The sequence below is a fragment of the Benincasa hispida genome, chromosome 9 (assembly GCF_027475165.1).
Source record: "Benincasa hispida cultivar pf3 chromosome 9, pf3_genome.v1.1, whole genome shotgun sequence".
In the NCBI taxonomy this organism is placed as follows: domain Eukaryota; kingdom Viridiplantae; phylum Streptophyta; class Magnoliopsida; order Cucurbitales; family Cucurbitaceae; genus Benincasa; species Benincasa hispida.
Genome location: NC_143486.1, coordinates 35,177,571 through 35,201,133, shown reverse-complemented (window position 1 = coordinate 35,201,133; position 23,563 = coordinate 35,177,571). Strand labels below are relative to the sequence as shown.

Sequence of the window (23,563 nt, the reverse complement as noted above, 5' to 3'; positions counted from 1 at the left end):
TTTCTAGGATACATGCGATGTGTATGCGAAACAATCAATAGGATTTATTTTTAAGCCTCTACTCTTGCCTATGCGATGATAAATGATACACAAATAAAACAAGGTGACCGCATACAATCACTCCTATTTCTAGGGCGCATGCGATGTGTTAATAGCAATAGAACTTATGTCTAAGTTTCTATTTCTTGCTTATGCGATTCTAATCCGACTCTCTCAAACCTAGATTCTAATCTGACTCTTTCAAGCCTAAATTCTACCTTTAGACTACTCTCTCAAGTATGTCCAAATGATGAATGATGCATACACAAGACAAGATGATCGTATAAAATGTAAATCTTAAGTCATGCTAGCTAAGTACTTCTCAACCCATTCAGAAATTTAGCTACTCATGCGTGGTATGGAGAGATTGAACATAGATTGAAATAAGATTTCCAGTTTGTGTTAATAAAGTATTGAATACAAAATATCAAATGGATTTGAGAGATAAGAAGCCCGGTAAGTAATATATTGCTTTTCATGGCCTTTTACACTACTCTTTTTTACTCCAACTTTGTTCTAGATGTGTATTCTTGCTCTCACAAGTGTTGGCCCTCTCTCCTTTGTGCGGCTTTTCGGCAGTCTCTCGATCTGTTCGGGAATGATCTCTCGGCTTCCTCATCTCCTTGCTCTTCTCTATCTTCTAAGTATATGTATGAATATGTACGTGAACAAACAAACTAACTAACTTTTTCTCACTGACTCTCCCGCTTTTACACTGGTGGCCTTCGGTATTTATAGATTTCAAGGTGAAACAGCCTTTCTTGCTAATGATTGCAATAATGGGCGGCATTAATTCCCCTGCTCTGATGTGCCGATTAAGGGTCACCGAAAGTTGAGTGTACTTGATACAGTGTGGCTTACAACGACTTATCAACTAAATTCGGAATCGACCGTTATCAGCTTTCTGTCCCATCATGATTTGTTATGTTGTCGCCTTTATGCGAGGTCTTTATGCAGCCACCTTTTTAAGAATCTTCTCATGATCGCATGACTTGCGATCGCAATCTTCAAGCGTGCTAATTCATTGTGCCTTTGGATCGCAATTTCATATGCGCCATCGCATTTTTCCGGCACAAAATAGGTAAATTAACTTCTTTTATGCGATGAGTGCTCACGATCGCAATTCCTTTCAGTTTAGCGCTTTTGGACATGATATTGCTTATTTTACCATCACATTCTCCCATTGTTTTACTTATTTGACCTGTAATAACTTGCATTTCTACCAGTTATCACTCGTCTCCATGCTTCTTGCTCATGAACGCTGGAACACAATAACCTCGAATGCTCGAACAACACGACCACAACACTACATGAACACTTTGCATTTGTCCTCAGCGATCGCCTCGATCACGAACTCCCTAGCAACACGAACGACCTCCACAAAACCTCGACGGTGTCGAGTTGAGTATGACACTACCAAGAAGGTTACCTTGGTATTCTTGGTGTGAGAATCCAGAGGGTGGGCTCTGTGTGGACTTGGAATGAGGTAGACGAAGGAGGAATGAACAATCATATACACGTTTGGGCAAGTGGAAAAAGACAGAAACCTATCGCATAGGTCGATGCCATATCGTTTAGCTAAAGCTAAACAATCGTTTAACAACAGCTAAGCGATCGTTTAGCTCATCTTTTAGTTCAGTGTCTGTCGCTTACAAAACACTTCACGATCGTTTACTTCGCTCAAGCTGTCGTTTAGTAAATCTATATTTACTTGACAAGCTTCCGTGAGATGCTTTTTTCGAGAGAGAGAAAACTCAAAACAATTTTTCAACCTTTTGCAAAAACTTACTAAAATTAGGAAAACAATTTTTCTTTTATCTCAAAGTTACCATGAATCACCAATAACCTCCCACTCAATTGGTTATCAGAGAACAAGATTTAATTATCCAATAATTAATATTATTATAAATATAAATGATAGCCAACTTATCATACTATATTTATAACCTATAGTTTTAATATTTCATCTCATGAAACATATAAACCATAGTTCTTTTTCTATTCCATGGTACTTAATGTAAATTTCATTTACATCAATCCTCCACTAGATGTATCTCATACATCATATCAATTATATCATATATAATCAAAATATCTCTTGTCAATTTAAACATTTCAAATAAATACCAAGAATTGATCCTCAACTGAATCCATTGAGCTATCAAGGCGACTTTATGGACCTGTAGCTCGAAGCTCAAACGGTACGTGAATAACTGACTAAACTCTTTAGTCACGGGATCCACCATCCTTAATTGCTAGGCACTTCACTAAAGACCGACGGTTGAACTCTCCTTACCACAGATATATTATATGTCCATCTTAACCAATCAGCAGTGCGACAACCCTTCATAGATCGCTCGTAAGTACAGCTCGGCCAATAACCGTTATGCCCCTGTAGTTACATCTAACTCCTTAAGTACCACTGATCCCTCTAATGAACATAAGTCATAGTCCTACTATAATTGAGTCCTCTCTTCCAAAGAGAAGTTGTGGCCACTATGTTCAAGCCTCAGAATCAGCTATTAAGGGAGCAATCTCTCTACTTATCTCTGCTTCAGGAAAGGAGTGAATTCCATCTTATAGATTGAGTTCCCAACTCCCAGATCAGACAAGTCCCCAAAAAGGTAGGCATGTTGAGTTGGCAATCTGGCCACTCTCACCCATACTAATCAAAGGACTGCCCTCAAAGGTAGGAGTTCTCAAAACACTTAGGATTGAGGTCGTGTCACCTATAGTCATTTAGGTGAGATGCAACTCTCTAGTATCAACGACATTATGTACAGAGTCTAATAATCTCGTGGTCTATGTCTTATACAAACTCTTTGTATAGGACACCCCCGCTCGCACGTCTCCACATGAATGGTCAGGATCTACCATCTATAGTATTTTACAACACTTACAAACCTCTACAAAGCGGGCCGTATCCATAGTGTCACCAGGATTAGGTATCCCACCTTAATCCTTATACTATAGACCTATTTAGGTTATCACTTAAGGCATGATCCACTTGTATATCACATATACATGCTTAAGTTCACATAAGATAACCAAGGAGCTTTCTTTATTGGATATGAGTAGATGCAAGAATTAAATAACAATTACTTAATTCATCAAACAATATGTATCTTTACAAAACAACGAGACTCCGGGAGAATTAGGACACCAATCCCAACAGAAATAGTCACTTTTCTTTATAACAACCGTTTACTGTAAAAAAACTGACTATTTCAAATTCGGCGACCTAAGGTAACTCGATCTTAATCTTGAGCTAACTATGAACTCTTGTCTATTCGGGATTATCCTTTAATCTGCATAGGTGAGAATGGTTCAAAATCACCGCTTAATAAGCCTCCCATTTAGGGGTAAGACCGGATAGATAGCTGGGGATGTAGTCTTGCAAAACGGAATTCAATTCAATCCAACTAAGGGTTAGCAAATATATTATTCCCTTAAATACTGACTCCTGGTCTTGAACAAAGGAGCCTCGTCCTCTCATGGTAGAGAAGGATTTAGTTTTTTGGTTGGACCATAAACAAATTGTTCAATAGAGGATCAGTGGAGATTTAAGGAGCAAGATGTATTACAGGGGTAAAACGATAATTTTGACCTAATTGTAAATACGAACGACCTATGAAGGACCGACTTACTAATTATGGTTAAATCAAGTGGACAGAAATATATCTACAGTGAGGAGAGTGCAACTACTGAGCTATAGTGGTGTGTCTTGGTAGTTCACTAATAGTGATTAATTCGGTTTAAAGAGTTTAGTCGATTAATTTCAAATCGTTGGAGCTCATGATCTATAGGTTCATTAGGTCCCTCTACTAGCTCATAAAAGGATTAAACCATAGAATAGCGTGTTAAGAAAATTTGAAATGTTCAAACAAAGTTTAAGGTTTAGATTATTATATTTGATCTAATAGTTAATAATATTTAAATATGATTTAAATATTTAATGAGGTTTTATATTAATTTAATATTTAATATTAAATTTAATTATTTTAATTATTTTAATTAATTTTTCCAATTTTGTAATTAATTAAATAGTTAGTTTTATTTTTTTTAAATTGTGAAATTCAAAATTATAAATTTTTTATTAAAAAATTTTGAATTTCACAAATTAAAAAAAAAACTAATTAATTAATTCACAGGTTATAAATTTTTTATTAAAAAATTTTGAATTTGATTGTCAATATTTTGAAATAAATTTTATATATTAATTAATTTATTATTTAGGATTAATTAATGGAAATTAAATGGAAAGTGGGAAAATCCCACAAATTCCATTTAATGCCACCTCATGCCACTCAATCCTTAATGGAAGATTGAGTGGCTAGTCTTCCTTCGTAACTATTTGCATGGTGGATGATTATAAGTTGAGTTTTTTTACTTCAATTTGGTCTATTTGCATGTTGGAAAACCTGAAGGAAGAAGAACACCATATCTCCTTTCTGTCAAACTCCTAAATCTCTTAAAATTCATCTCAATTTGAGTTTCACAACTCAATCTAAGGCCTGGGGATAGTAGAGAAGACTTGAAGTGGTGTCTACTATATAAAAGGAAGAAGATTCACGTGGATTTCTCAAGAAATTTGGAGGTTTCATCAAAGGTATGATATTGAAACCCTAATAGTTTGAAAACTATGAACATGCATGCTTTTCCTTTAAAATTGATGTAGTTAGAGTGCTAAGATCCTTAATTACTTCCATATATTGAATGCCAACTCTATCAGGAAATCTACAAACCACGTAGATAGATCAGGAAAAGATATTCTGCCGAATCTACTGCCAGACATGTAATAATGCTAATGGCAATGTATTTGACATGTTGTACAACATGTTGCTCGAGTTTTTCTTGTAATAAAATCAGCCAACCACACTACAATCTTGTGATAAAATAAACCAATCACACTGTAGTAGACTGCAGTAACAAGCTCTCCTTTGGTTATTTTTTAAGGTAAAACAAACCAATCGGAAAGGCATGATTCAGAAGAAAACCAAACAGACTAAACAGTTCTTCTCCTCATCTTGTTTAGCTTACAAATATAGCCAAAAGTAACAAAAACCAAGACATTAGAAATAAGCAACCAACCAATAATAAGTAAGAATATTCTGAATGCACAAAATCTCTGACTCATCAGCAGAGCTATCAATATAGCTATCAGAGTGTGTATCGTCTAACACAAGCTCAGAGCCTTCAGCAACTAGCCCTGCTTAACGAAGATTCCAACATAAGGAGAAATAGGGAGAGTACCATCCAAGACATCAATATCATCAATAGGAAAAATATCTTCATCAACCAGCAGAGGAATCCCCTAGATGATGACAAGCAAAAATACATATTTAGGGATTTAGAAAAGGAAAAGGCAGAATAAGTTAGAGTTTTGGTTTTAATATATATATGTATGTATGTATGTATGTATGTATGTATGTGTTGGATCGATATGGAAACCCTAGAGGGGGGTGAATAGGGTTTAATTAAACTTTTTTTTCTAAATTAACCCAATTAAACTAATTAATACACTTTTTATAAATAATAAGAAAAATTCAATTTATGCAACAAATAAGATGACAAAAATGTGATAATTTAATTCTACAAATTTTAGCAAATAAATAAGAACAAACTAAAACATACAATAAATTGCTTAAATTAATTACAAAAATAAAAAAGAAAGAGTTAGAGAAGAAGACACTGTAATTTTTATAGTGGTTCGGTCAAACTCGACCTACTCCATTCCCCAAGAGCCTCTTGGGAATTTGAATAAAATCTTTCCGACTCTTTCCACAGATTAGAGCCCAACCATTACACCACCGCTTCTTTTACGGGTTTAAGAGCAAACCCAATCCTTTCCACGGTTTAGGATCAAACCGTTACAAATGTTGGAATTTTTGAAGAACACAATACAACTCTCACTAGAGTGGATTTACAAGTTTAAACACTCAATAAATTTATCCTCACAATACAATACCACTCTCTTAAGAATAAAATGAAAAGAAAAAAAAATTGGGAATTTAGAGAGAGCAACAATGGAACTTTTGAGTTTTGGAGGATTATGAAATGTTAAATTTGTTAGTTTAAAATTTGGAGAGGAAGATGGTTTATATAGAGATGGAAAAAAAAATTTTAGAAACCACAATTAATTTGGACCATTGAATTTTGGAAAAGAAAAGTCAATGATGGAGATTTTAAACTAAACTAGTCGTTAGAAACAAACAAAATATAATATTAAATTCATTTTCTTTTGAAATTCATTTTCTTTTTAAAATTAATCCAAAAAATAAAAAAAACATACTATGTGTCCAAAACTAGCCGTTAAACACAGACATAAAATAATATTAAATTCATTTTCCTTTTAATTCATTTTCTTTTTAAATTCATTCTTTTTAAAGTCAATCCAAAAATCAAAAGTTCATCATATGTTAATCTCTTAATGATCCACCATTCAACCAATATGCTGCCACATGTCTATATACTGCCACAGGTCTATATGCAAATGGTCTGGTTATGCCACGTCATCCATCACGGTATTTTCTCTATAGACTTGTTTCAGTCATATCATCTTCGTTTTAGCTCTGATTTGAGTGATTCAAGAGGTGTTGAAATCGTTGTTCCGAGCTCTACGATATGGACATATTAAAACACTAAGATTTTCAGTAATTAAAAATTGAGTTTGTTATCATCAAAACATTGATTAATTAATTAATCAAAATTAATTAATTTGAGATTAAGGGCCAAAAAGCCAACAATCTCCCCATTTTTTATGATGACAAACCATTTAAGAAAAATAGCTTGAAATACATGTAAACCATATGTAGCACATAATAAAATTCAACATATCACCATAAAGATCATTCTTGAAATTCACTCAAAAAAAAAAAATCTCCCCCTAATTAATACAATCAAAATTATAACAAATTTATAGCATATTTTTCTTAAACTTCTCCCCCTTTGGAATCATCAAAAAGAATAATTAAGAAAAATTTAGAACTACATAAATGTTTCCCTTAAAAACATGAACATAAATTTAGCACAACTCCCCCTAAGAATATTAACACATGATTTCCATATCTCCCCCTATCAAAATGCCTTCTAAAAGATTTAACAAGTAAAATTATAAAATCAAGAGGCATCACAACGAATAATATCGAGCTAAAGCCTATTTTTGCAAAAGTTTTCTTCATTCAAAGGCTTGGTAAAAATATCCGCTAATTGATTATTAGACCTACAAATTCAAGAGTAATATTATCATTTTGCACATGCTCTCTAATAAAGTGATGCCTAATATCAATATGTTTAGTCCTAGAATGATGTATAGGATTTTTAATCAAATTAATAGCACTAGTATTATCACAAAATATAGGCACATTATCAAACTTTAATCCAAAATCACAAAGAGTTTGTTTCATCCAAAGAATTTGAGTACAACAATTAGCAACTGCAATATATTTGCTTCGGTAGTGGATAAGGCAACCAAATTTCGCTTTTTACTAAACCAAGAAATTAACGAACTACCAAGAAATTGACAAGTCCCACTAGTACTCTTACGGTCAAGTAAACTACCCACAAAATCCGCATCGGAATATCCTACCAAATTAAATTCAACATTTCTAGGATACCATAAGCCTAAATCAATAGTACCAAGCAAATATTTAAAAATTCTTTTAATGGCATGTAAATGTGATTCCTTAGGACAAGATTGAAATCTAGCACAAAGACATACACTAAACATAATATCGGGTCTACTAGAGGTTAAATAAAGTAAAGATCCAATCATACCTCTATAAGTTTTTATATTCACACTCTTACCTTTTTCATCCTTGTAAGCTTAGTGGATGTGCTCATAGGAGTTTTTGCAATTTTACCTTAATTGAATTTGAACCTTTTGAGAAAATCCCTTAAGTATTTTTCTTGACTTATGAAAATACCATCCTTGAGTTGTTTGATTTGGAGTCCAAGGAAGAAGCTAAGTTCTCCCATCATACTCATCTCAAATTCACTATGCATACACTTAGAAAATTCTTCACACAAAGATGGATTAGTAGAACCAAAAATAATATCATCCACATATATTTGTACTAAAAGCATATCATTTTCTTTAGTCTTAATAAAAAGAGTAGTATCAATTTTACCCATTTTAAATCCTTCTCAAGCAAGAAATTACTAAGTCTATCATACCTTGGAGCTTGTTTTAAGCCATAAAGAGCTTTTTTCAACTTATAGACATGATTAGGAAAATCAAAACTTTCAAACCCCGGAGGTTGTTCTACATAAACTTCCTCTATGATATAACCATTTAAAAATGCACTTTTCACATCCATTTGATACAAAATGAAATTCTTATAAGAAGCAAAAGCAAGCAACATTCTAATATAATCTAATCTAGCAATGGGTGCAAAAGTTTCTTCATAATCTATTCCTTCCTCTTGACAATAACCTTGAGCTACAAGTCTACTTTATCTCTAATGATATTTCAATTTTCATCCATTTTATTTCTAAAGACCCATTTAGTTCCAATTATAGCAGCATGAGAGGGCTTGGGGACTAACTCCCAAACTTTGTTCCTTTCAAATTGATTTAATTCTTCTTGCAAAATTCATCATTTTCGGCATCTTTAAAACTTTTTGGTTCAATTTGAAAAACAAAAGCAAGATTATTAAACATATTAAGAGAGAAACGAGTTTTCACACCTTGTTCGGGATCACCAAGAATTAATTCTTTGGGATGGAAAGGAGCATATCTCCACTCTTTAGGCATGGATGAAGAACCAACTTCGTTCTTTTCGATTAAGCTCACCTCTTGTCTACTTGAAACAATTTCCTTACCTTTGTCACTAACAAGTAAATCTCCAAAATTTTCTTCTAAAACGTCACTATAAATAGGCTCATTAGAAATAACATTACAAGATTCATCAAATTACAAGATTCATCAAATACTACATGCATAGATTCCTCAATTACTAAAGTTCTTTTATTGAAAACTCTATAAGCTTAATTAGTAGAGGAATAGCCAAGGAAAATACCAACATCCGTCTTAGAATCAAATTTTCCAAGTTTTTTTTTGTTATTCAAAATAAAACATTTGCAACCAAAAACTTTGAAATACCCAATATTTGGAATTTTGTTATGCCAAAGTTCATAAGGAGTTTTATCCAAAGAAGATCTAATTAAAACTCTATTTAAAACATAACAAGCGGTGTTAACGGCTTCAGCCCAAAAGTATGTAGGTAAACCATACTCATGCAACATTGATCTAGCAAATTCTTGCAAAGTACGATTTTTCCTTTCAACTACACCGTTTTGTTGAGGAGTTCTTGGAGCGGAGAAATTATGAGAAAAACCATTTTCTTCACAAAAAGTTTCAAAAGTATTGCTATCAAATTCTCCTCCATGATCACTCCTAATTTTAGAAATCAAAAAACCTTTTTCATTTTGAACTCTTTTTGCAAAACTAGAAAAGATTTTCAAAGCATCATCCTTATGTTTTAGCATCAAAACCCAAGTAAATCTTGAAAAATCATCAACTATCAAAAAGGCATAATAGTTCCCTCCAAAACTAGCAATTCTAGAAGGGCCAAATAAGTCCATGTGTAATAGTTGAAAGGGTCTAGTTGTAGAGATTACATTTTTAGATTTGAAAGAGGACTTAGTTTGCTTACCCATTTGACAAGTATTACAAACTTTGTCTTTTTCAAATTTAAATTTGGGAAGACCTCTAACCAAAGAATTCTTGAAAATATTTGAAATTAAGTGCATGCTAGCATGCCCTAGTCTTCTATGCCATAAGCAAGAATCATTATGCAAAGCCGATAAACATTTATCATTAATAGGACAATCATTCAAATCAATAGTATAAACATTTTCATCTCTATTTCCAACAAATATAACTTTTCTATCACTAGCATTTTCAATGATGCAATTCTTTTTATCAAACACTACTCTAAAGCCTTTATCACACAATTGACTAATACTAAGTAAATCATGCTTCAAACCATCAACCAAAAGTACATTTTCAATTAAAATAGAAGATTCATTACCTATACTACCTTTACCAATTATTTTACCTTTCTTGTTGTCACCAAAGGTTACAAGACCTCCATCCTTTTTGGAGAGAGAGACAAACTTGGATGGGTCTCCCGTCATGTGCCTCGAGCAACCACTATCCAATTACCACTTGTTTTTCTTAAAGGCTTTCAAACAAACCTACAAACACAAATGTTCAAGTTTGATTCTTTGGTACCCACACTTGTTTGGGTCCTAGATAGTTAGCATTGACAAACTTGGGAATTCATTTCATTTTTGCATAGACATTTAAGGCATTGGATTTAGACAAGTAACAAGAATAAGTTATATGTCCAAACTTGCCACATGAGAAACAAGCAACATTATGCAAAGATTTATCTCTTACAACAAATTTATGCACTCTACTTTTCTTGGAGAAATTATTCCTTAGAGCATTATGAAACTTTGCCCTTTGAGAAAAATTTCTTCTTGAAGAAGTAGTATGAGCATATTTCAATTTAAAACACTTAGGTCTAATATTGTCTTCAACACCACAATAATGACATATAGGCATAAAGTTAGATTTAACATGCTTAGACACAACCTTAGGCATATTATGAGATGCTTTAACAAAGATAGTTTTAGAATTTGAAGGAGTAGAACATTCATCAATATAGCCTAAACCTCTTTTATCACCAAAAGGCTTGCCTACTTCAATTATCTTGTCTAATCTTTGAGCACCTATTATCAATTTTTTAATAGATTCTTTAGCCTTATCAAGTTCTTGAAAAGCACTAAATTCCTTTTCTTTGAGTAATTTAATCAAATTATCTTTTTCACAACTATCATGCTCAAGAAATTTAACTTTGTCAAGCAAGGCATTTTTCTCATCACAATCAAAAGCATGCTGGTCACAAGAGATATTCATTTCATCAATATGTATAGCATCATGCTCATTCTCTTTTAAGCAAGCAATTTCTTCAAGTAAAGACTTATTTTTACTAGATAAAATATTGTATTTCTTTTTAAGCACAACATACTTAGAAGTAAGTTTTTTTTAAATCATTTTGCATATTTTCAAAAGCTTCGAACAATTCATTATAAGAAAGAGGTTCTAGAGTTACCTCATCATTTTGTTCATCCTCTTTGTCACTATGAGCCATGAAGCAAAAATTGGTCACTTCTTCATTATCACTCCCACTTTCGCTTTCATCGCTATCCTCTCAAGTAGCTTTCATTGCTTTCTTCTTGGATTTCTTGGATGATTTGAGAAAAGAACAATTGCTTCTAATATGACCCGGCTTCTTGCATTCATAGCATATTACCTCATCCTTTTTGCTCTTTTCACCTTTTGACTCTTTTTGGTTGGAGAGATGCTTCTTGAATTGCTTCTTTCTCTTGATAAAGTTCTTATACTTACGTGAAAGATAGGCAACATCATCTTCATCAAGGTCATCTTCATCTTGGGAATCAACTTCTAAAGAGATGGTCTTTAAAGCTATACTCTTTTCTTTCTTTTTCTTCTCATCCTCCATGTTTTTCTTGATCTTTATCTCATGCGTCAACAACGAGCCCATGAGTTCATCAATGGAGAGAGATTTGAGATCCTTTGCCTCTTGAATGGTGGTGACTTTAGGCTCCCATTGTTTAGACAAAGACCACAATAACTTCTTTATCTTCTCAAGATTTGAGTACTTTTTTCCAAGTCCTTCTTAAGCATTGACAATGTTAGTAAATCTAATAAACATATCGGAAATAGCTTAATTTTCATCAATTTTAAACATATCATATTGATGAACTAACATGTCAATCTTTGTTTCTTTTACTTGACTAGTTTCTTCATGAGTAATTTCTAATTTATCCCATATCTCTTTAGCGGTTTTGCAAATAGACACTCTATTATACTCAACTTCATTCAAAGCACAAAATAAACAATTAATATCTTTGGCATTTAAAGAGCTTGCTTTCTTTTCATTTATTGACTATTCTTCCTTAGGTTTTATAGTGCTAACACCATCAACATCTTTTGTTGGAATTTTAAAACCTTCCTCAACAATATCCCATAAATCATAATCAATAGAAAGCAAGAAAAATCTCATTCTATTTTTCTAATAACTATAATTAGTACCATTAAAGAAAGGAGGCTTTGTAATAGATTGACTATCGGTAAAAGGGATAAAACCTAAAGTTGCCATAGCTAAAAAAACAATTAAGTTTATCAAGAAATAAATATTTCAACAAGAGCAACCCGCTCTGATACCAATTGTTGGATCGATATGGAAACCCTAGAGGGGGTGAATAGGGTTTAATTAAACTTTTTTTTTTCTAAATTAACCCAATTAAACTAATTAATACACTTTTTATAAATAATAAGAAAAATTCAATTTATGCAACAAATAAGATGAAAAAAATGTGATAATTTAATTCTATCAAATTTTAGCAAATAAATAAGAACAAACTAAAACATACAATAAATTACTTAAATTAATTGCAAAAATAAAAAGGAAAGAGTTAGAGAAGAAGGCACCGTAATTTTTATAATGGTTCGGTCAAACTCGATCTACTCCCCAAGTGCCTCTTGAGAATTTGAATAAAATCTTTCCGACTCTTTCCACGGATTAGAGCCCAACCGTTACACCACCGCTCCTTTTACGGGTTCAAGAGCAAACCCGATCCTTTCCACGGTTTAGGATCAAACCGTTAGAAATGTTGGAATTTTTGAAGAACACAATACAACTCTCACTAGAGTGGATTTACAAGTTTAAGCACTCAACTAATTTATCCTCACAATATAATACCACTCTCTCAAGAATAAGACAAAAAGAAAAAAAATTGGGAATTTAGAGAGAGCAACAATGGAACTTTTGAGTTTTGGAGGATTATGAAATGTTAAATTTGTTAGTTTAAAATTTGGAGAGGAAGATGATTTATATAGAGATGGAAAAAAAATTTTTAGAAACCACAATTAATTTGGACCATTGGATTTTGGAAAAGAAAAGTCAATGATGGAGATTCTAACTAAACTAGTCGTTAGAAACAAACAAAATATAATATTAAATTCATTTTCTTTTTAAAATTAATCCAAAAGATAAAAAAAAACATACCATGTGTCCAAAACTAGCCGTTAAACACAGACATAAAATAATATTAAATTCATTTTCCTTTTAATTCATTTTCTTTTTAAATTCAATAAAAAAAATACCATGTGTAAAAAACTAGCCGTTAGACACAAACATAAAATAATATTAAATTCATTTTTCTTTTAATTCATTTTCTTTTTAAATTTATTCTTTTTAAAGTCAATCCAAAAATCAAAAGTTCATCATATGTTAATCTCTTAATGATCCACCATTCAACCAATATGTTGTCACATGTCTACATGCAAATCGTCTGGTTATGTCACGTCATCTATCACGATATTTTCTCTATAGACTTGTTTCGGTCATATCGTCTTCGTTTTAGCTCCGATTTGAGTGATTCAAGAGGTATTGGAATCCTTGTTACGCTATGGACATATTAAAACACTAAGATTTTCAGTAATTAAAAATTGAGTTTGTTATCATCAAAACATTGATTAATTAATTAATTATAATTAATTAATTTGAGATTAAGGGCCAAAAAGCCATAGTATGTATGTATAGGGAAATGTGCAAGGAAAGGAAAACGAAGAAAATTTTTCTATCTACTTTCTTCCTCGTACGAAGTGTCGCACCTCACTTCTCTCTCATAATTCGCAGCTTAGCCAGACGTCGGTGTGCGTTCATCGCCCAGACCACCGTCCACTGTGAAGCGCCACCACCGTTGTCGTACGCATCCCCTTGGACGGTTGTTGTTCATTCGATCGTGTCATTCATGGGTCGTCGCACTTGTTTGTGAGGTTATCGCTCGTTTCTTTAAGTCATAGTCATGTTGACCACTGGGCGCCACTGTCAGCCACTGACGGTCATTGAACCACCGTAGAGCCCCCTCTGTTTTCATTTTTCGTTGGAAATTTGAGATTTAGGTATGTTTTGGTTGTTTTTGGAATGCCCATTGATTTCGGTGTAAGTTTTGGCCCAAGATTTAATTTACCCATAATTTTGAAGGTTGGATTCAGGAATTTGAGGTTATTAGGTGGGCTTTCCAGTGGTGTAAAGGTTCGTTTTGGAGATTTTCGGTAAGGTTCTTGTGATATTTTAATGTTTCAAGGCCTTTTATGTTACCTAACTATACTATGAATTGTGATTTACAACCCTTCTTTGTGATTTTGGCATAGGATTGAAAGAGTTGTTTGAGGTTGAGGTGCAATTGGAGTGGGACATGTTTTGGGTTGACTCGAGATTTCTAAAGGTTAAAGGAGATTAGTTGCTTGGATAAAAATTTATTTAAGCTTGTTATGAGGTAAGTGATTTACTATCAGCTCGTCCTTGAATCTCAGGTTGATGTTAAGATTGTGAATACCCTAAAAACATGTTCCATTATGATGGTATGTTTTGCCATGATTGATTAATGTATAGATTGTTGTGCCTTTTATGGGAACTCCTAAGTTATGTTACTATGATTATTATAATATGTTATAGCTTGTCATGAATTTGGATGTTGTATTTTGCATGTTAGACTGATAGTAACTGTTGTCACTCCTATTAGACTATGTACATCCCCTGTGTATGTTTTGACGTCCTTATGGGATCGCCGCCTATGCTTATGATATTGTGACTCTTCGAAATCACTTCCTATGAAAGTGTGCTTTCAGATTCACCCCTTATGCCTATGCCTATGCTTATATTCACGGTGCATACCTTCGTCTCGATAGGAAGGTTAACATGTACATCTAGTGGGCCCAGTAGTTGGTCACTTATTGAGTATTCTTGTACTCATTCTTTTATCTTGACATCGCTTCCGCATATGGTTATCTCATGCTTTCGTGTTTTAGTTTTAGAGTCAAACATTTAAATTCTTTGATTGTTTTATTCAGTTACTTATTAAATTTATTTTTCCGTTGGAGTTAGAGATACCCCGAACAGTGAATTCTTGTTATTTTATAATAAGAATTTAATCTATGAAATTCTTAAGGATTTAGTGAAATTTTGTGAATAAGTCGTTTGAGATTTATGCATGCATGTGGTAACAGTTCTATAACCATCCCAGAAAGTTGGATTGTTACAATAACACCTCGAAATTCAACAAACAAAAGGAAGGAATACCATAGACATATCAAGAACAAAATTGGAAAGAATCACCTTTGCGGATCTATAACAAAATAAGTAAAGAAAACCAGAGTCAAATATCTGCCCATAAAACTAGAGACAAAAAGTTCGACGAGATAAATAAAGAATTATCTTCCAACCCATACCAAACAAACCAATACAGAAGAAAACCGAAAATCCATACCATACCAAAGCAAAAACACAAACCAAACACAAAAAAACATGATCTCTGTCTCACGATCATAACCAACCCATTCTTCCCCTGTTTCCATGAAGAAAATCAGTCAGTAGGAGGGGGCTGAGAAGAAGACATATCATCAAAGGATGTACTGTTCATGCCAGGCCCAACACTGAGAAAAATAGTATTAACAACATCTTCAGCATCAACATGACCAAAATTAGGAATATTAGATATACAAACTTTCTTAAGCCCTTTAGAACCTAAAGTTCGATGCCCAAATCCGAAACAATTTTATTGAAAACAAAATCAACATCAACATTTTCCACAATTGGTTCATTATTGGCACAGGCATTCAACTCTGAAATATCTTCATCAGAGAGCAAGGGATTGGGAATAATAGGATCAGTATAGCAAAGAATATCTTCCGCATAGATAAATTCTTCTAGAGCAACTTCATCAGATACAGTTTTATCACTTTCAGTCACATAACTATTCTTTTCAGAAGGATGAAATCTATCGTTAGGCCTTGAGTCATCAATATCCTCAATTTTCATCATTTTCTTCTTAATAAAGGCAATCAGAGGAATATCATCATCATAAATATTCTCCTCGGTGCTCTCACAATACTAAAACTAATTTAATTTCATCAGACATGTGCTCAACATCAACAATATTTTTTTTTCAAAAATTTCTTCAACATTATTTGGAACCATCACTTCAAGAATGATTGTAACAGACATGACAATATTTTTAGCACCAGGAGTTTGACCAATAACAAGACTCTCCGTACAAATAACAAACTTTTTAGTCACAAAAATATCTTCAATATCAGTTTCAATAACATCAAACTTAGGAGAACTAGCTTAAAAAACATCACAAGCAGAGCCAGATTCAGATGCAATTGTTGGAGTTAATGTCCTAAATCGAGTGTATCTTGTAGTTTGAAAAGACAAATTATATATTTAATAAAATAAAAGGTATTTTATTAATGTTTAGATTGCATTAAATCAATCCAATAAACAAAGATCCAAGGCCATTTTATGAAACATAAACATGTATGTGGGGACATAAAGGTAGATCACGTTTAAGTGATAACCTAAACAGTCTATAGTAGATGGATAAGGCTGGGTACCTTATCCTGGTTACACTACGAATACGACCTACTTTATAGATGTTATAATTGTTGTAAAGTGCTACAAATGATCTAATTCTGATCGTTCATGTGGAGACATGCGAGTGGAGGTATTTTATATAAAGAATTTGTATAAGACCGGACTGCGAAATGAATAGTCTCTCTATATAACACCTGTTGGGTTTTATGTCCTAAAACTCGTGGTTTTTAAATAACAAAACTTATTCTGAAAATTCAATAAGTTGTTATTGAATATATGAATTGTTTATTTCATTTTAGAAATAAATCCAATAAACTAAAAGATCCATGACTATTACATGAGTACTTGAACTTTATGTGGAGACATAAAAGTGGATCAAGTTCGAGTAAATAGTCAAAATGATCTATAGTATATGAATGAGGTTGGGTGCCTTATTCCGGTAACACTATTGAATGCAACCTACTTTGTAGTTATTATAAAGACTTGTAAAGTGCTACTGACGATGTGATCCTAATTTGTACATGTTATAACATAAGGAGTGGGGGTGTCCTGTGCAATGGGTTTGTTAAAGATCGGACCACAAAATCAGTCACTCTTACTTTATAACGTTGTTTATTGTTAAGACTGGCTATTTCAAAGCGATGACCTAGGTAACTTGACTTTAATCTTGAGCTAACTATGAACTCTTGTTTATTCGAGAATATCCTTAGATTTGCATAGGTGAGAGTTGGCTCAACAGCATCGGCTCAATGAACCTCCATTTAAGGGATAAGAACGGGTAGATAGCTGAGGACATAAGATGTAAGGTGGAATTCAATTCTACCCACTTTTAGGGATAATAGAGAGGTTGTTCCCTTTAAATGCTGGCTCCGAGTCTTGAACAAGGGACCCCACCCTCTCATTGGCCCGAGAGGGATTTAGTTTGTTGATCGAATCACAAATTAATTATTCATTAGAGGATCAGTGGGACTTAAGGAACAAGAGGTAATCTCGGGGGTAAAACAGACTTTTGACCCAATCGTTATTACGAAGAACCTGTGAAATGTTAACTTACTAATCATGGTTATATCGAGTGGACATAATATATCGACAGTGAGGGGAGTGCAACTATGGGCTTTAATGAAGTAATCCATTAGTTAACGAATAGGGGTTAATTCGGTGTAAAGAGTTTAGGCAATTAATCTCGGATCGTTGGAGCCCATGATCTGTAGGTCCACAAGGTCCCCCTACTAGCTCGTAAATGGATTAGTCTTAGAGTAGCGTGATAAGTTAATTTGAAACATTCAAATGAGAATTAAGGGAATTAGTAATTATATGTGATATAATTACACATTTAATTTTGGAATTTAACAGAATTGGAGAATCAATTAATATTTAGATATGATTTAAATATTAAATTCATGAATAGGGATTCATGATGGTGGAATTTGTGTAAAATTAATTTAATATTTGATATTAAATTAATTAGAATTAATTAAATTATAAAATTAATTATTTATTTTTAATTATTAGAAAATTAATTAAAGAGTTAATTTTGTAAAATTAATAAAGTTTTCAATTTTGAAAATAAAATTGGGTTTGAAAATAATCTTGAGTGAGTTGTGAACTCCTGTCTATGAGGGCAATCTTTTGGTTTGTATGGGTGAGAGTGACATTGTTAGCGGACTCAACAGACTTACTATTTTGGAGACTTGTCCGAGTAAGGAGTTGGGAACACAACTACACAAGATGTAATTCACTCTTTTCCCGACCTTAGGGAAAGTAGATAAATTGCTCCTTTAATAGCTGATTCCAGGTCTTGAACATTAAGGTCTTAACCTCTCACTGGCCCGAGAGGTGTTTGTTTATAGTTGGATTATAAACTATTGTTCATTAGAGGGATCAATTGTATTTAAGAAGTTAGATGTAACTACAGGGATAAAACAGTATTTTGGCCCAGCTATAGTTATGAGCAATTTGTGAAGGGTCGACTTACTATTGATTGGTTATATCCGGACACAGAAATAAATCTACAATACGACAAGTGCAGCTATCGGTCTTTAGTGGAGTCATCGGTAGTTAATAAAAATTGATTAATTTAATTAAAGAGTTTAAATAATTAATCTTATATCATTGGAGCTTTTAATCTATAGGTCCATAAGGTTCTCTTGTTAGCTCACTAAAGGATATATATGAGGAATGATTTGAATTGTTCAAATCAATTGCATATTAATGAGATTAATATAATATGGTTAATTATAGATATGATCTATAATTAAGAGAGAAAAATATTTGAATAAGATTCAAATATTAAATATATGTATACATATAAATATGTGATAATTATATGTCGATTAATTCTATATTAAATATGATTTAATATAGTCGTTTAATTTATCAATTAATAGTTAATTAATTAATTAATTAATTTTTTAGAAATAGAGATAAATAAACATGTGATGTTTATTCATTTATTAACTATATATATATATATATATATATGGATTTAATGTATATGGTTATTTAATTATTGGATTAATTAATTAAATAAAAGTTATTTAATTAAATTAGAACTAGCGTAGGAATAGGAAAGACTAGGAGAAAGGGGTCACCCCTCTTCTCTATAAATATGTCTTCATGGCCCATGTTTGTGATATAATTAAATTGGGAATTCTAAATCCTAGTCTCCTATTACTTCTCTCAAAATCTCTCTTCTTTTCTCTACTACTTCTTCTTCATTTTCCAAGTCTTGGAGACCACACAACCAATTCTTGGGATCCTAGAGAATAACAAGGTTTCACTTACGGTGGTATGCCTTGATCATTGAAGAGACGTTCTGGAGAAGACGCAGAGGGACTCGTTAAGAATTTGGGAATCTACAAAGATAAAGTTTAACTCTTCCCTATTTTCTTCTCTTAAATGCATGTTGATCTTGATTGTTTATTCATTATGTTATTATTTTTGCACTATATTTTGTTTATGTAAAATAAAAAAAAAAATTGTAAGACGATCACGTGTCCGCTTGGGATTCGATCCCTCTAGCAATAACATTCCTAGTAACCAAATTCTTAGGAACCACAACATACAAATTAGTCCAACTTCTGACCAGGTCACAATCAACACCATCCTTTTTAAATTCTAACTTAGCAGGACTATTCGCATTATCAATACTAGTATAGACTAAGACTGAGGCAACAACATTTCCAAGAATGTCTTCTTAAGCATCATTAGTCTTACAGGAAGTAACAATATAAGCATGCTTAATCTAAATAAAATCACAAGCCACATTAGCAAAAACAACAGGAACAATATTTTCAAAAACCCTAGTTTCTTCTTGATTAACAATAGACTTATTTGTACCATCATGCAGACCAATATTTGAGAAAAGTTTGTCAACATTTCAACTAAAGCATTTTTAATATCATCTTGACCATACGAACTAACAATCATTATGTCAACCAGACCACTCAACAATCAAATTCTCAGGCACCCCAAAATCAGAAAACCAATTCTCAATAGCAACACTAGCAGATACACCAGTAGAAGTAAAGTCATCATTTAACACATTCACAGAATAATCATCCAACTGACTAACTGAAGCAATAATAATAACTTTATTCACCTCAGATACACAGTCGATGCCAGTATAAGTATTATCAATATCCTTTTCAAGATCAGGAGTCTTATATGCCTCAAGATATTCCATTATATTTTGCACATTTGTTTCAATAGCATGAGGATCAAGAAATATCACATTCATATTATCAAAAATAGACACGACATTCTATATAACATCCTAGAGACAACAGGCATATGACTAACATTTTCAACGCATTTAGTTGGAATAATAGATTCAATAACAATAACAAGAGACATAATGAACAATTCAGCAAGAGTAACATTATCAATAACGCCATCACACAACACATGAGTCAACAAATATCTCAACAGCCACAATATGATCAATTACAGTTTTAGCATAAGCAACAATCAAAACATCAGACAACTCAGCATGATTAACAACATGGTTAACATCATCAAATACCTCAATAGACACAATCTGATCAATATAATTCATAGACTCTATCATAGTACTATCAACATTATTAAAAATTCAGTAACACTCACAATCTTAGTTTTTTTAGTAATCACTAATCAACATTTTTCTACTTATAGAAGCTAACCCAGCTCAGTTTGATTTTTCTTGATAAAAAATCTTTGGTTGCTATAAGAAAATTTTGCAAATATCTAAAAATACCCTGAGGGGTTCAAATTGAACTACTGTCGCCACTTTCATCTGCTTATTATCATATCCATAGAGTAAGTAAGTTCTCGGACCATACTCATTTTAGGTTTAGTCTACAGAATCTGAAGTTTCATCATATCAAAAGTCAACTCCTAAAAAATACTATTCTTACACTCGACTATTCTGCTTTTTTGGGGAGAGAGCATAACTTCATTGTGCCTAGGAATGTTACAAACATGATGAACAACATTAGAAGTCCACAAATAACAATTATCAGATGAGCGTGTACCTGACATGACAGTCACATTGTCTTTGTTTGTCACCAAACATTTATCTTTTAAGACCCTAATCACAAAGCTGACTTATGTTGATTAAGTTTGTTGTTAACACTTCTAACAAATGACATCCTTCGGTGTTGGAAGACTAGGGTACAATAGTTGTCTTTTTCTCAATACTTTCCCTTTTGCTCCATCTCCAAAAGTAATATAACTAGAACTACATGGCTGCACATTGGTGACAAATGGCTTTTCCCTAGTCATGTGATAAGAACATATGCTGTCAAAGTACCAGTATTCTTTTGCTGAGGAACAAAGAGAGGTGAATGCCACATAACATCGAGACTCAAAAGAAGATCCAGACTTCTTCATTCTCCATTCAAATTTATTTATATTTACTGGTTTAATAGGAGTGGCAACCATCTAGGTCTTTCTAGAGTAATTCCAAGAAGGTAAATGACTCATTCTTCTCAATAAACGGAAATAGTAAGGATGAATTAGTTCTGTCTTTCCACAATAATGACAAATCCATCTTTGTTTCTCATTGAAACTTCGAGCGGATGTTGACAAATCTTTTATTGACAAAGGTACTGGCATCGAAGAGTCTTAGTTTGGAACAAAATGATTTAACAAAAATGATTCAACTTTATAGAACTATTTACCTTACTACTTCAACATAATGCCATGCTTATTAGAAAGCTATTTTCCAAAGGACAAAATCATGTTAAGATCATCCGTGCTTGATTTTATCATGCGAACAGATTTTGACATTGATTCAAGTTCAACTTTTGATGCTTTCAACTCTTTCTTTAGCTAAAAAATAGTGCTTAAGAGACGATGATTATCTTTGATAAGTTTCTCAATTCTTTCCTTTTGAATTGACAAGGCATAAGAATCATCTATCCAACATTGATGGACTTCTTCAAAGGATAGATGTTAAGAGGTAACAACATTTTGTTCTATTTCCTTTCCTGCCACAGAAATACATTCATTAGAAGGATCAATCACATTAGAACATTCAAGAGAAAGAATTTCCATAAGAGCTCAGACTTCCTCATCAGAGTCACTGCTTGACTCAGTTTATCATCTGATAGGTTAGCATAATATCTTTTATTCTATATTCTCAGAAAGTTTGGACATTCAATTTGAAAGTATCCAATCCCTCACATTCTCGACATCCAAATTTTTTCCTTTGACACCTTGACTACTGTTGGATTCTTTGTTACTTTCTATCCTCTTTGCAAGAACTTTCAAGAGCTTTGGATCAAGGTTATTACTTACGTTACAAATGTACTTGACATGGGAGGGCACATAGTTCCCACAAGATACTGAATGTCTGTCCCATTGTCTAAGAGCTTTTCCATAAGGAAAATTGATTAAGCTAGATCTTCATTAATTTCTTTGTTCTTACTCGCAGAACTTTCATTACTCACTAAGGATTGTAGTGCAATTCCCTTGGACTTCTTCTTAAGTTGACCTTAGGGGACATTTCAAATGTTCAAAGAGATCCAAACAATTCATCAACTTTCATGTTGGCAATATCATGGGTCTCTTCGATAGCTATGACCTTCATATCAAATATTTTAGGTAAGAAGTGAAAAACTTTTTGTACAAGCTTCTCCTTTGAAATTTTCTCTCAGAGGGCAAAAGATTCTTGGCAATGTTTAGAAGACGCACGTTAAACTCTGCAATAGTTTCATCATCAAGCATCTTTAGAGATTCAAATTTGATAGTCAAGAGTTACATATTCACCTTAGATGTTCCTTCATGAGCACAAACAAGTATATCCTAAGCCTCCTTTGCTAAAACACAAATACTGATCAATCTGAATATGTTATTATCCACTTCATTGAAGATTGCATCCAGGGCTCGAGAGTTTCCTAACAATGCTTCATCTTCAAACTTTGTCCAATCTTTTCAGGTTTTGGACTGACAACTTCAATCTTACTAGCAACTTGAAGAGGAGACCATCTAGTCACAATAGCCTTCCATGACTTGCTATCAATAGATTTGAGAAAAGAAATCATCCAAGCTTTCTAGTATGAGTAATTCATTCCATCTAAAATAGGAGGACGAGTAGTTGATCCACCTTCCCCGATCGACTTCATTGAATACTTAATGATTTAGCAGTCAATCGACTTTGATACCAATTGAAAAAAAAAATAGGATGGATCTAACACAGAATACACTGTCAAGCACAAGTCACAGACAATATGTATGACAAGTGGGCAACACGAAAGGAAACAAAAATATAAAGACACGGAGATTGATAACTCTGTTCATGCAAATCCATCTACATCTAAAAGGTTGTGTGCCTGATAGAACAAAATTTCACTATATAAAGAGTTTAACAATTACAACTAAAGTACTTATTTGATAAACTTCTTCTTCACTGATTCACATATAGCTTCCTCTTCAATTTCAACTTAGACTTCCCCTAAGTTTGAGCTCCCCTCATTTCCACAATAATACTTTTCTAAGCTTTATATGAGATCCTCTCAATAAACATACTTAGGCTCCCCCTAAAAGTGAGATCCCCTCACATTC

General features: G+C 32.9%; 1 long non-coding RNA gene across 1 annotated transcript; it reads left to right on the top strand.

Moving 5' to 3' along the window:
• The first annotated feature begins 13,656 nt into the window (after nucleotides 1-13,656).
• On the top strand, nucleotides 13,657-14,617 carry LOC150033768 (uncharacterized). Its single transcript, XR_016531756.1, has 3 exons — nucleotides 13,657-14,040; nucleotides 14,123-14,193; nucleotides 14,293-14,617. It is a non-coding gene; the product is annotated as an uncharacterized LOC150033768 (long non-coding RNA).
• The last annotated feature ends 8,946 nt before the right edge of the window (nucleotides 14,618-23,563 follow it).